Source organism: Haemaphysalis longicornis, unplaced genomic scaffold (assembly GCF_048455015.1).
Source record: "Haemaphysalis longicornis isolate Haplotype H1 unplaced genomic scaffold, Haemaphysalis longicornis Haplotype H1 scaffold_3, whole genome shotgun sequence".
In the NCBI taxonomy this organism is placed as follows: Eukaryota; Metazoa; Arthropoda; class Arachnida; order Ixodida; family Ixodidae; genus Haemaphysalis; species Haemaphysalis longicornis.
Window position 1 is genome coordinate 225,658,354 of NW_027526335.1, and position 10,495 is coordinate 225,668,848.

Sequence of the window (10,495 nt, forward strand, 5' to 3'; positions counted from 1 at the left end):
ATGAAGCTAGCAACATATATAACGGCAACAAAAGGAGCACGGAAAAAAGCGGGGTGAAGCAGCTTGCCAAAATAGGATGCGTTAGAATTACAAAGACTAGCAGCAGCAAGTTCACGAAAAATACTCAATAAATAATCGCAAACAATCCTCCCAACAAGAAAAAAGCGCCGCGAGGCAGCCGCTGTGCAAGGCGATAAGGACGTAACGTTGCGCAGGCTTGCAGTTGGAGCCACGGCCCGAATCATCACCCCCGGAAGTCTTTTCAGGCCTGCGCCCAGCAATCTGACGTCAGTTCCAGCCGGCCGACTCCCGTGGAAGCGGCAGCGAGCGCAGCGCGGGTCAGTTCGGCGGCGCGGTGTTGACGGTGTTTCACGTTAGTTGCTTTCCGTTGTGTTTTTGCGGCAATTTCGTTTCCGTGCTTAATGCTGAAGTGATGCGACAATGCCGAAAAAGTGTTGTGTGCCAGGATGCACTGGCAATCGAAGGGGAGGGGGTGTTCTTATAGCGGTTAAAAGATAATTCTTTGCCGCTCCTATCATATTCAATTCGTTTCCTGAATGTGTTTTTGTTTCCATGAATTGTGACGCGTTTCGTGTAATAATTGCAGTTTTTTACCGCCCTCCTGATATGTCACCCTCATTCACAGCTGAATTTCGTAAAATCCTCGATGAAACTACCATGCGTTTTCCTAATTCAGTGTTATTAATTTTTGGCGATTTCAATTTCCCGAGCATTAACTGGCCTTCACTATCCGTAGCATCCAATGAAATCGAGGCGAACGCTTTTCTTCAGACCTGCCTTGACTTCTCGTTAACTCAATTAATTAACTCCCCAACTCGTTGTACAGCGACGTCTGCAAATATCCTTGACTTAATACTTACCAACCATCCCGACCTTTGTTCCAATCTTAGACGGCCTCTCGGATCATTCCATTATAACTGGTAGCATTACTCGTCCCTTGAATTCCAGAAAAACCACCAGCAAAAAAATCAGGTGCTACGCCAGAGCCGATTTTGATGCCATGAATACTCAACTGTCTCATTTCTCCGACCAGTTCTTGAATACTTACCACTCACGCTCCACTGAAGAAAATTGGCTCATTCTTAAAAAAACATTTATCAATGTGACTGAGTCCTGCATTCCGGTCTTAACCATTAAAAACAGTTGCGCAGTGCCTTGGTTCACCCGCGCACTGCGCCGCTTAAACAATAAGAAAAAGCGCCTTTTCAGGCAAGCAGATAAAAACAGACACTCGGGTTCTTGGCGGCGCTATAAAGAGTGTGACAAGCAGTACCAATCACTTCTTAAATCTACTCGTCGCAATTTCTACTCTCACAACCTAACATCTATGATAACTAACAACCCTCGGAAATTCTGGCGCGTAATTAATCCTAAAAGCTACCCTGACATAATAATTGTAGATCATAACAGCCAAACTGTTCCGGAATCTGAATTCGCGGAGATACTCAACAACTCATTTTCGTCGGTTTTTACTTGCGAAGACGTTACTTCATTACCGATCACATCTGCTTTCATGGAGGTCACGATGCCTGAAATCGTCATTACTGAGGGGGGAATCTTATCTTTACTCAATAAACTTAAAATTTCATCAACATGTGATCATATGGGCATTAACAATACAGTACTAAAAAATACTTCCTTAAGCATTGCTCCAGTACTAGCAGCACTTTTCACTCAGTCATTATCTGAGGGTTCAGTCCCGTATGACTGGCGTATAGGGAAAATTGCACCCTTCTTCAAATCCGCAGATCGTTCTTCACCACTAAACTACCGACCCATCTCTCTGACTAGCACCATTTGTAAAATTATCGAGCATATCATACATTCTCAAGTTATTAAGTACCTGGAGGATCATAACACCATTCTTAAATTCGAACACGGTTTCCGCAAAGGTTACTCGTGCGAGACCCAATTGGCCGGATTTACTAACGATTTATATACTTCAGTAGACTCCGGGTTGCAAGTCGATGCAGTCTTCTTAGATTTTTCTAAAGCCTTTGATCGCGTTCCTCACCATAGACTACTCCTCAAGCTATCTAAATTTAACCTACATCCCGACGTTCTGGCTTGGATTAAAGATTTCCTCACTTCTAGACTTGAGTTTACATTTGTCAACAATCACTCATCTGCTTTCGCTCATGTAACATCAGGGGTCCCTCAAGGTAGCGTATTAGGCCCATTACTTTTTCTAGTTTACATTAACGACCTTCCCTCGTGTGTATCATCCCGTGTTCGCCTATTTGCTGATGACCTTGTAATTTACCGTACCATTTCTTCTGATTCCGACCGTTGCAGTCTCCAATCTGACCTAGATACTATTAACTCTTGGTGCTTAAGATGGTTGATGCCCCTTAATTTATCCAAAACAAAGCAAATGTCGTTTTCAGGTGGAACCCCCCATTTTGCAACTTCTTATACTATAAGTCAAATTGCAATAGAAGTAACGAACACGTATAAATATCTTGGTCTTCACTTCAGCAATGGTTTAACATGGCACCACCATATTAACGTTATCCTTGCCTCAGCAAACCGCTCTTTAGGACTACTCAGGCGTAATCTAAAACAATCCCCATCTCATGTAAAAAGACTTGCATATGTCACCCTTATTCGTCCAAAAATAGAATAGGCCTCTGCAATCTGGGATCCTCATCAATCATATCTTACAAATAACCTCGAGTCATTACAGAACCGTGCTGCTCGCTTCATCTTTTCTGATTATTCTACATTTTCAAGCGTCACAACATTAAAACAGCGAGCTGAACTTGATAAGTTATGCGTTCGTCGCGCTCATGCTCGTCTGTCCCTTTTCCATAAAATCTACTTCCACCCAACACTTCACAGCGATTTTTTTCAGCCTCCATCAACCATTTTTCCACGCAGGGATCATCCCAACAAAGTTAAGCGCCCACTGTGTCACTCGTCCTTGTATGCACACTCATTCCTGCCCCGCACCATATCTGACTGGAACGATTTACCCTCACATAAAGCAACTCAAACTGACATTACTAAATTTCAAGAACTGCTTCGCCAACCGTGATGATTTGAATTGTACTGTTTTTTGATATGCAATATTGTGCACCCACCGCTGTTCTCTTTTTTGCCCTTCATCGCTTTTCTGTATTCAACTGTACTTAACTAATTCCGTAGAGCAATTTCCTTGTCACCGTCTTGCGCAAGCGCAATCCGTTTATTCGTTCAAATTATTTTTAACACATTGTATTCCTGCCATATTTTGTAGAATTAAATTTTCTTTTCCTTTTCTTTTTTTCTTTTTTTTTCTTCTCGTTCATTTCTATCTTCTTTTTTTGAACCCAGGTTTTCTTGTTCTTTTCTACTTTTTTCTATTTTGTCTATTACTGCTTGAACATATGGTTTCAGTGCGTGTATGCCCCCCCCCCCCTATGTAATACCCTCATTGAGGGCCTTTAGGGGTAATATGAAATAAATAAAATAAACTACAAAACCGGAAAGAAGATACAAGTGTTTTCCTTCCCTGAAGACGCCAACACTTTCAAACAATGGCTACGCGCCATTCCTAGGAAGGACTTTGTGCCGACTTTGTGCAATAAGGTAAGGATTTGTGATGCTCCTGTTCTTAGCTTGTCGTTGCTTGTTCGGCTAGAAATCACCTATGATGGGAAATACGTGAGCGTGTGGCCGCCGGGCCTCGCGAAGCGCTGACGCCAGCAGTCGATGAGAATCGCCCAGAAAGGCACGTTCGCAGCAAGGATGGTAAGCTGCGCTTGGTTCACAAACTGCCCTGGTGTTGTTCCATTCTTGCAAGCTCTCGGTGGCAGCGCTTCGTGGAGCGCGGTGACGCCACGCTCCCGTGTTTCCTTTCATATTGCTTGTACCGCTTAGCGCAGCGCTTTTATTTAGATGCTTCCGAAACGTAGGTAGACTTTGTTTTAGCTACACGGACTGTATACACGGTCATGCAAACTGGAGCGCATTTCTTTCTTTTGAAAAGTGGCGTCTCATACGTTCATAAAACGTTTGTGCAGGTGTGCGCGGAACATTTCGACGCTTCATGCATCGAGAGGGCTACATCGTACACGGATCCAAGGACAGGGAGAGTTATTGAAGTTGCACTCCCAGTACCACGGTTGCGTCCTGGATCTGTCCCAACAGTATTTCTGGCTGTCCGTCCTAACTATCAGTGCGAGACCAGAGCTCGAGAGAAACCCCTGACGCCAAGAGGGGCAGACAAGAAGCCTCCCAACTCGCCCGTGCCGTGGAAGAGTCGCTGGCGTCATATGAAGCGGAGCTGGAAAGAGACCGGTTTTCGCCCCTCGAAGAACTAAGGCCTCGCCTGCAAGGAGTGTCAGTGTCTCCGAAGTGGACTGTGATTCATAAAGAAGAGTGCGCGATGTATTTGAACATTATCGACTATCGTGAACCTTGGTTGAATGCGCCATTGACAGTGTTTGCAAACCTTAAGGTCTTTGCCTGCTATCAAGGCTCACCAATCAAGAACCTTGGTAGCGCTGTTGTACCGGACTCAGTTCAAAAAGTAAGTTCCTTGTGGGAAATTTTGAACAACCTGTGCATGCTGTCTGAGGAGCGCTGCACTTGTCGCCACCTGGCGCAAGCAATACATTTCCTTCTGGACACATTGGAAGCCAGCATTTATGAAGGCAAGAAAGAGACGCTAAACTTTATGAAGGAGCATCTACTACTGCTTTGTGCAGAGCGCATTCAGTATAGCGCACAGGTGATGGTGTTTGCATGCATCTTGCGTACAATATCACCGCATGCCTACAAGTTCATGAGAAGCACAGGTACACTAACTTTGCCCCATCCAGGCACTATTAGAAATGTGTGCTCGTCTATTCAAATGTTCCCACAAGTTGAATCTTTTGACGCCAGTTTCCTTCAGTATGTGTCCCAGAGATTCAAACATCTGCAGCCACACGAGCACACTGTGACGCTGATGCTTGACGAGATTCATATCAAGCCTTGCTTAGATTACAAAGGTGGGAATGTATGTGGTGCAGCAGTTAACTCCAACGAAGCGGCCACATCAGTGCACGTATTTATGATACAAAGTTTGCTGAGCGCATTCAAGGAGGTGGCGCACATTCTTCCAGTAAAACCTTACAGGGTGAAGATCTTCATGCCATGCTTGGGCTTAGAAGAAATTGTATACAGGGTCATAGCCGTTGTTTGTGACAATAACTCGCTGAACAGGAAGGCAATGAAGATGTTTCTGCCAGAACCAGAGCTTAGCCCTGTTTACCCGCATCCGGCAGACCCAGATCGTCCGTTAGTTTACGTGGTGGATGCTGTACACCTATTTAAATGCATTAGAAATAACTGGCTCAACTAAAAAAATGCTGGAACCTGCTTTTTCTACCCACGCTTCCAGCTTTCGAACAATGACGTTCATCCCGCATGCAAGATTACTGCCTCATTTAAGCAATTGAGAGATTTGCATAAAGAGGAGTCACCCCTGCTTCTAAAGTCTGGGTGTGGCTTGACGTCAAAAGCTCTAAATCCAAGCAGCTTTGAACGACAGGGCGTAAAACTCGTGCTGCAGGTTTTTAATCCGCACGTAGCCAAAGCCCTGGCCGCTCGCAAGGGTCATGCCGATTTTCAACATGCGACAGCAACCGCTGATTTCATCAAAATAATTCTTCGTTGCTGGAGCATTGTCAATCTAAAGACACCTAGTAAGGGCTTCCATCACCGTAATGTTTACGAAGAGTCCATGTCAAACCACACAGATGACCCAAAGTCAAGCTTTCTAAGCGCTTTTATCACATGGCTCTATGTGTGGGAATTTTATAGGCACGACAACGGAGTACTTCCCCAGGAGACATTGAGTGCCCTAAGGCTCTCTGCTCAATTCCTTTTGGCATTGGTAAAGTACTGCGTTAGTGAGCTTCACTTTAAGTACATCCTGCTAGGGAAGTCCAGACGGATCCCCTCGAGAGTCGTTTTGGACAGTACAGGCAGATGGCTGGTGGGCAGTATCACATATCTGTTCGCCTGTTTTTCGGGAAGGATTCGCCTTCAAAATGCCCTTCTGAGGATGAGCAACGATGACCTCAGAGGCATCGAAGAGACGGACAGTGTCAGGGATGCGGGCACCTCTTTTAGTGTTCAGGTTAGCGATGCTGACCTTGATGAGCTCAGGGCACAAATGCCGGTAATTGGTTATGTTGGTGGGTATTGTGCACACGCTGCAATGAAAGTTTTCAAGTGTGAAAGCTGCCAGGGGCAGTTGGACGTTACTGGAAATATGGCCGAAACACGAGAGGACACCCATTCTTTAATCGCACAACTGGATTGTGGTGGCCTCAAATTTCCCTCTGCTCTTGTAATCGCACTAGTTATGTACACGGAGGTTGTAGTTAGAAAGCTCATGACGAAAAGTACCTCCACCCAGTTTCTACATGGGCCGAACCAAAGGAATGTCGTTAGACAACTTACACTGGACTCTCTGCCAAGGCTTGAGGACATAGATACGTGTGAAAACGAGCACACCTACGAGCTCCTCGTCACATTGGTTGCAAACTGTGCAGCAAATATAATGCTCAACAACTTGTGCAAGCAAAGGAACGATCTTTTACGCACAAACAAAGATCAGAAAGCAAAAAATAGAAAAGCCCGAATTTTTCTTGGAAAGTAATTTTCCAGGCGTCTTTCTCTCCACATTTATTCTTGTGAAATTGCGCTGAGGGTATTTGATTGCACAGACCCGACTTGTTTTCCTTAGCATACTTCTGCCTAATGTAAAACGAGCCTTCTTTCCAGTTTTGTATGTTTCAATAGCAGTACGTAGTTTTTAATCTCTTTTTACATGTTGGCATTTAAAAGTGCTGTACTCTTTTTTTTTACTCTTTGAACTGCCTTGGTGCCTACTGTAGCAGTTGGACAGTCCGTTTTGGTACCCCAGCTGTGTACACTCTCCTTGTGCACTCCGTGGACAGACATGAATTGTGCACTGTGACTTGTGTTTTTTTTTGTTTGTTTGTGGTTTTTTCCCTAGGACATGTACCTACCTGTAGCAGTACAACAATTACTTTTCTTTCTGTCATTTATCATGCTGTGGTCCACAATTTAGTCACCAGTGTTCTTATGTATTGTATTTATTTTGGCAAGTGTTTGAATCTGCAGTGTGATATCTTGTGTAGCTACTGCCACTATGATAAACGAATATGTTTTCCTCTAACCTGCAATTGAAATGAAAGTGTGCTTCTCATGCTCCAAAGCTCGGGCATGTTTTTGGCGTTACAATGTGTTTTGTTTTGTTTTCTGAGTTTTATGTGGCAAGATATATTCTGTACTTTTGGCATATTTTCTGCATTAAGTGCAACATCTTGTGCTGGCTGCCGTCTATCTGGACCGAGAACAATGCGCACTGTGATATTTATACAGACGGCGTCTGGCTGCGATAAATCAATATGCATTATTCCATTCACGATATTCATTTTTTCTTGATACCTTGATAAATCCTCGCCGCGGTGGTGAGTGGCTAAGGCGTTGCGCTGCTGAGCACGAGGTCAAGGTTTCGATACCTGGCCGCGGTGGCCGTTTTTCTGATGGAGGCGAAAAGCAAAAACGCCCGTGTGTACGAGATTTCGGCGCACGATAAAGATCTCCAGGTGGTCAAAATTAATCCGGAGCCCTCCAGTACGGCGAGCCTCATCGCCTGCGTTGCGTCGGCGCGTAAGAACCCTACAACCAATCGATACCTTGATAAATCGTGCGGACATGGTGTCGAGGAACCTCGCCTGAGTCAGTAGGCGTGAAGGGCGCGCGCGGCAAGCGCTCGCGGCTGGCGCAGCCACCCAGCGAAGAGCGGCTGGCGCGATGTGACGTCGTCGACGTCACGTCACGTGACGCGCAGGCCTGAAAAGATTTTCCAGGGGTGAGCCCGAATACCACATGGCGCCATGCATGGCGCACACACGCCGTCAAAAAGGTTTAGTGACGTCACAGGAAGTGACGTGCCTAGTTTAGTTTGACGTCACTTCTGCGGGGCAGGAGCCACCGCGTAGGCAAATGCCGTGGGCAAATGCATTCATGTAAATCCAAAACGAAGATGAATGGGGACGCTCTCTCCGGCCATCAACAGATCGAGGTCGTGACGCCACAGCCAAAAGTCACGTGATAAAGACATTTTCGTCACTTCCTGGGCCGTGGACCTTTTTTGTTGTTTTTACTTTTATCACGAAGGCACTGCGTATCAACGTTACTGCGCATAGCACCGAGAAGCTATGCACTGCGGTAAGGTGTTTTTTATCACTATTGCGCAAGTGCGCCCTTCTGCAGCGGTGGGTTCGCTTTGGCGTTTTGTTTGATGCCCGAGTTTCTGTCAACGTAGCCGCTGTGGACAGTGCTTACACGATTGTCAATTGTTGCGTCGAGCTGTTGGTTGATGAACGCGTCGCGTATCTGCTGTAAGCGTGTTGCTCATGTTGCCTGTTCGGCGGTCACTCACTTCACCATAACTCCGTTGTAGTACCAGTACCAGACCCATAAAAAGTTTGGATGACCGATGTGATACTGCACCAAAACAAAACAAAAAAAGTGTCGCGGCAGGGCGGTGAACTGGAGCATTCGTGTGTGATAGATTCATCAGACCTTCGGTACAGCCTTTGCCAGTAACGTTGCCAGAGGGGGGGGGGTTGTGGGTTCGAACTTCCTCCGAAAGTTTTCCGAGGCAGCGCCTAAGCGAGAATTCGTGTTCCTTTGGGCAAAACTCCTGCCTTCCGATAGCCCATAACCCCTTCTGAAAAAAAATTATGGCTACGGCCCTGGTCTTTGCTGATGCGTGCTTGCAACTGCGTGCTTTAATTTTTATTGGTCTAAACGAACAGGCACGTGCGGAAGCGAGCCAATCTTTGCTTTCCACAGCACGAAGTCCTAGCTAGGCTAGGTGCAGCGAGGTGCCAAAGACATTGTGGACACTGCGGACGAACGAAAAATGTTTTAATGTTGACTTCATGCTTTTCAGTACTTGGTTGGGGATTATGAGTGCTTCATTTTAAATCACTCTCTTCCGTGAAGATTGCTGTACTAGCATTCATGCCTATTACTTGAACTGAACGTCTGCATTGGCGAGAAGGAGAGGGCATGAGCAAGCAATTTACCACACACGCGAGTGCTTGGTGGGTCACGTCTTACATATCTGTCATTGCAGCTATGTAGTTTTTTTCTTTTGTGTCCAACCAATGCACCCAAATAGCCAGTACATGGATTGTGTTTGGCGTCTGCATCCTACAAAACATTCCTCCATTCATGCATCGTATGTCATAAAATTCTTCCGTTAAATGCACACTCTACGGTGGCGGAGCTGCCCAAAAGCAGAGCAAACCGTTAGAAAGTTCACCTGGTGCCTTGCGAATTTCATCTGATTGATCGATTGTAGGGTTTAACGCGCCGACGCAACGCAGGCGATGAGGCGCGCTGTAGTGAAGGGCTCCTGATTATTTTGACCACCTGGGGATCTGTAACGTGGGCCGAAATCTCGTACCCACGGACGTTTTTGCTTTTCGCATCCATCAGAAAAGCGGCCGCCGCGGTCGGGAATCGAACCCGCGACCTCGTGCTGAGCAGCGCAACTCCTTAGCCACTGAGCCACCGCGGCGGGTGCGAAATTCATCTACGCCACTTGTGCGCATACTCATTCCTGAAAAGGGGGAATTATATCATAGCCATCAAGTTCTTTCCAAAGAGGATGTAGCTGCGAATTGCACCAGAACTTGCACTTTTCTTGAGCATGGTGTGGCATTGGACGAAGCTTATGCCTGAGGCCGTTCTCGCATTTCGCAAAGATTGAAATTGCTTTACGAATGTTCAAACCTCTTAAGAGGAGGTTTGAACAAACAGGAGGAAGGAGCTGTAAAAATATTAGCTCTACAAGAACAACCGACAAGAAAGGCAAGCAGCTGGTGTATTTGTCGTCCGTTCTTTTCGTGCGCTGTTCGTGTAGCACGCATATTTTTTATTTATTTTGTCAATATCGTAGACCAACTCAACCAAAAACGCGTTTTGAAGAGAATGGTGCTTAGGAGGGCACTTTAACTTGAAAATATTTGTTTCTATTAAAAGCTATTCCAATAAAACAGATTCAAAATCAGAATTTCATATTCTCGCAACGCTGGTGTGGCTGGTCTCTACAAAAACTCCTATAAGAAATAAAACTAGGAGGGTTGCATGCTTTTAGTTCAGGCATTTTGTTCCTACTTAAGACCGCATTTGTTTAGTGATAGCAAATATGATTTCATTTCATACCGAGTGCCTATAGCATGGCAGAAAAAAAAGAAGCAGCAGCAGCAACTCGGGCAAGCTGTTTTGATATCACAGAAGTGGCAGGCTTCATCCATCTTGCACAAGAACTGAACCGATGGCTGTTTAATAAGTGGATGCCCTCCCCTGGTTTACTTGGCTTCCTTTGCATTCTGGCTGCCTGTTTGTGGAATTTATCCATGCGTATTCTAATTCCTGTGTGGTGGTAATGATG

General features: G+C 45.6%; 1 pseudogene; it reads left to right on the forward strand.

Annotated features, from left to right (window-relative positions):
• Positions 1–441: 441 nt before the first annotated feature.
• Positions 442–7,424, forward strand: LOC144175739 (uncharacterized; annotated as a pseudogene).
• Positions 7,425–10,495: the final 3,071 nt, after the last annotated feature.